The sequence below is a fragment of the Dioscorea cayenensis genome, chromosome 1 (assembly GCF_009730915.1).
Source record: "Dioscorea cayenensis subsp. rotundata cultivar TDr96_F1 chromosome 1, TDr96_F1_v2_PseudoChromosome.rev07_lg8_w22 25.fasta, whole genome shotgun sequence".
NCBI classification, from domain to species: Eukaryota; Viridiplantae; Streptophyta; class Magnoliopsida; order Dioscoreales; family Dioscoreaceae; genus Dioscorea; species Dioscorea cayenensis.
The window spans coordinates 21,194,999-21,199,702 of record NC_052471.1 but is presented as its reverse complement, the minus strand read 5'-3'; the positions used below and the strand labels follow the sequence as shown (position 1 = coordinate 21,199,702).

Here is a 4,704-nt window from a genome sequence, read left to right as displayed (position 1 = left end):
AAACTGTGTTGCGGACACTTCCACAAGAGGTCCTTGAATCTCTCCCATGTCTCAAACAATAATTCGATCTCCATCTGTATGAATGAGGATGTCTCATTATGAAGCCTTGCTGACTTTCCCGGGGGAATGTATCTCGCAAGAAAAGCTTCAACCATTTCATTCCAAGTCATGATGGAAGCCTTTGGCAATAAATGAAGCCACTGCTTGGCTTTCCTTTTCAGAGAGAATGGGAAAGCTGATAATTGCTTGGGTGATAAGAATACGGAGTGTTCTTCCCTTATGATGAGCATTACTTTTCTTGGGTTGTAACGGTAATATGTGTGCATTTATGTTACTTTCATGCATATAGGGTTGTAAAGCTGAATGTTAGATAAAGAAGCCAATGTAGATCATGAATGCACCATTTGAAGGAAATCTTAAGAAGGTTCAAATGCGAAGACATAAGTCTGGTTTAAGATGCTAGAATGTGTGCCAACCTCCTTGTATTCAAGTTAGCACAACGATTTAGAGGGGCACAAAGGCAGTCACATTCAAGCATTCCGGTTTGTGCATGTATAGCAAGATCTCCACCAATGTGTACATTTATTGAAAAAGCAAAGCAATCTATGGCGTAAACGTGTGCTCGTTTACGTTACCTCGATGAAAACATGGATTCGGGAGTGTTTCGGGCCAGTACTATAGCAGGATATTGTAGCAAACAATGTAGCAGCTACTATTCATAGCCGACCGAAGAAGGAGTAAAACAGAGAATCCACATGGGCATGTGGAAATTCCACACGCCCGTGTGAAAAATCCATGGGCGACAACATGGGTGTGTGGATTCCCGATTCCAACCCTATTTAAGACCGATTTCAGCCCTGATTTCAGAATCCTTTTCTCCATCTTTTCCCCAACTTGAGAGAGGGCTTCGGCTAGGGTTTGGAGAGGTATTGGCTAAGGATTTGGAGAGGTTCTACGGCTCTGACATCATGCTCTGTTCAGAAGAAGGTTAGTGGGAGTGCTTTCGTCATCACCGATCCGGCGAGTTGTATCCTAGACTGGACAAAGGGACCCTTGGACGAGTAGAGGACTCTCTACAAGACCATCACCATGACTATCGAGGGGGTTTTCTATGGATTCTTTGCTTTTACACTTGATTTCATTGATTGTAATTAGCTGCATGGAGAGCTAAACCCCCTAATGGGTACTTGGGTATTTGTGAACCCTAGGATGTATTCATTTTATTGAACCTCTTTATTATGCTTTCAATTAATTGATGTTTTATTTGAGTTCCAATCTTGAATGGTTGATTGTATGAATACTACCTTAGAGTGACACGGGGGTTGAGAGTTCTTGTTGGTAACCTTTGTGAGTGAGTAACACACCACGAGAGTTAGACAAAACTAGATTGGAGAGGATTGAGAAGGTGAGTCGAGAGGTAGGGGATCATTCCCTTTGCTCTCCGGTGTGATTTATTCTACCTCCATTTCCTCAAGTTCTTTGCTATCATATTAGAGTGAATGGGCTAAAGGATGATCTTCCGTTGGGGCTTAGTTGCGGGTGCAACGGAGTGAAGCGTTGAAGTGATTTTAGAACCTAGGGCTTAATTGTGGCTAGGGACCTTCCACTTGGACCAAAGGGTTAGGTCTACATCTAGGATGAGGATTTATCACTTGGAATCCATAGAACTCATTGCAATTCTATACGAGTGCGAGGTTGAGAGGTTAGTCAATTTCTCCTCTAGGACATGTATAGAGTTTGGCATGGTTGACATTAGATTTAGGACCATGTGTTTAAGGGTCTCCGTGACTCATTATTGCATCAGTAGAAAGTATAATTGAGGGTTCTTTCACTTGAAATGATTGTCCTAGGCAGAACAATATCCGGGTACACTATTTATATCGATTGCCTTACCTTCTCCTTTACTTGTGGTCTCTTTCTTATGCTTTTACTTTTGTTATTGCACATCCTGTCACACATATCACTATTCATCTTTCACTTAGTTAAGAAACAATTTAAGTGTTTTTATTCCCTACTCCCTATGGATACGATACCCCAGTCATCTGGGATTTTATTACTTGGACAAACCCGTGCACTTGCGGCACATACGCAAGGGCGTGGTCATGTTTTTTGCGCAGTTGCCTGGGAGTTGGCATTTAGAGATACTTTGCACTTTGTTTTCTTAGCTATTCATTCATTTTTTCTAGTTTATTTCTTCTTTTCTATCATTTTCTGATTTGTTCTTTTTCTTTGATTACAGAAAAAAAAAATGATTCACATGCCCGAGTTATTCGACACTATCATGGGAATGGTTGGAAATGTGGAACAGAAAGTTCAACTGTTTGTAGTACAACCCATAGAAGAGTCAGTTGAAGAGTACATTGGCAGAATTCAAGGGCGGAACTATGAATTAGATAGTGTGATAGATCAATTTGAGTGATCTACATTGGCATCAATGAGTGATTACTTAGAAGAAAGTTTGGAGAGAGTCTTCGCTCAGTTTGATTCGTCATATCATGAACAAAAGCAGGAACTTTTCTCTGTGGGAGTGTCGATGTTAGGAAGGGATATTTGTGGAATGGAAGCATTGATATCCATTGAAGATCATACAGAAACACATTCACAAGTGGAGGAAGGGGAGAACGGATGTGAACATGAAGCGAATAATTTTGAGGAGATTGACAGGTTGAAGGAGAGCAAGTTGCACCCATCAATTGATGAACCATAAGAACTAGAGATTAAAACCCTACCATCACATTTGGAGTATGCCTTATTCATGGAAGAATCTAAACTCCCAGTGATTGTGGCTTCAAACTTGTCTGTGGATCAAAAAAGACAAGCTTGTGAGCATGTTGAAAAGGCATAAATTGGTTATTGCATGGAAAATTTCAGACATTAAGGGCATAAATCCATCATTCTACACTCATAAAATCCTAATGGAAGATGACTACAAATTTGTGATCCAACCTCAGCAAAGATTAAATCTGAACATGAAGGAAGTTATTAAGGCGGAGGTAGTGAAGCTCCTAGATGCAGGGATCATCTACCCCATATCTGACAGTGCATGGGTGAGCCCAAAACAAGTGGTTCCAACCAGGACAGTTATTTGATGGTGATTTTGCATTGATTATAGAAGACTAAATGATGCCACTCAAAAAGATCATTTCTAATTGCCATTTATTGATCAGATGCTGGAACAACTGGCAGGGCATCAATTTTATTGTTTCCTTGATGGCATGTCGGGATATTTCCAAATCCCCATAGCTCCAGAAGATCTGGAGAAGACCACATTTACTTTCCCTTACGGTACCTTTGCTTACAGAAGAATGTCTTTCGGGTTATGTAATGCACCAGTGATATTCCAGCGCTGCATGACGCCCATTTTTGATGATCTTCTAAAAGATATTATGGGGGTGTTAGTGGATGACTTTTCAGTATTCGGAGACTCTTTTGATATTTTCTTAAAGAATTTGGAGAGAGTGTTAGTGAGATGTAAAGAAACGAACCTCATTCTCAATTGGGAGAAATGTCACTTTATGGTCCAAGAAGGCATCGTCCTTGGACATAAGATTTCCTAAACAAGTATGGAGGTGGATAAGGCAAAGATTGAGGTAATTGAAAAGCTTACTCCACCTGCAAATGTAAAAGGGATCCACAGTTTCCTGGGGTATGCAGGTTTTACGGAAGGTTTATCGAGGACTTTTCTAAGATCACACAACCATTGACCAAGGTCCTAGAAAAAGATACTTCCTTTGATTTTGGGGATGACTTTCTGAGTGCATTCAATTTTTTGAAGGAGAGATTAGTGCAAGCACCAATTTTGACAATATCGGATTAGAATGAACCCTTTGAGTTAATGTGTGATGCAAGTGACTACGTCGTGGGAGCAGTCCTAGGGTAACAGAAAGATAAGCAGTTTCGAACGATCTATTATGCTAGCAAGACTCTCACAAGTGCTCAAGAGAATTATACAACCACCGAAAAGAAGTTGTTAGTAGTGGTGTTTACTTTCGGCAAGTTCCAACCATACCTCATTTTATCTAGGGCCATAGTGTTCACAGATCATTGGGCACTTCGTTATCTCATGAACAAGGCAAACGCAAAGCCGAGATTGATTCGTTGGATCTTATTGTTACAAGAATTTGATATGGAAATAAAAGATAAGAGGGGAACCGAAAATGTGGTTGCAGATCACCTTTCAAGATTAGAATGTTGTGAGGGACAAGAACCAACAAGCAGGGAAATCAATGACTTCTTCCCTGAAGAACATTTGTATGCTGTATAGGAATCAGAGTCAGAGGATACACCATGGTTCATGGATTTTGCATACTATTTGTCAGGAAAGTTGCTGAAGCAAGGCCTCAATTTTCAATAGAAGAAAAAGTTTTTCAATAACTTGAAGAACTATTTTTGGGATGATCCCTACATATTCCGTATTTGTGTAGATCATGTGGTTCGAAGATGTGTTTCAAGGGAGGAAGGTTGGAACATTATTATGCATTGTCATTCAGGTCCCGTTGGTTGTCATTATGCTTTAAGACGAGCTGCTGAGAAAGTTCTGGCCACTGGGTTTTATTGGCCGACTTCATTCCAGGATGTTCATCAGTTTGTTTTACGATGTGACAGTTGTCAGAGGGTTGGAAACCTATCACGAAGAGATGAGATGCCTCAGAAGCCGACACAATTTTGTGAGGTGTTTGATGTATGGGGAATTGACTTCATGGG

The 4,704-nt window shown here is 40.5% G+C and overlaps 1 non-coding gene across 1 annotated transcript; it reads left to right on the top strand.

The window, feature by feature from the left end:
* Nucleotides 1-107, top strand: LOC120268563. Its single transcript, XR_005538965.1, has one exon. It is a non-coding gene; the product is annotated as a small nucleolar RNA R71 (small nucleolar RNA).
* The last annotated feature ends 4,597 nt before the right edge of the window (nt 108-4,704 follow it).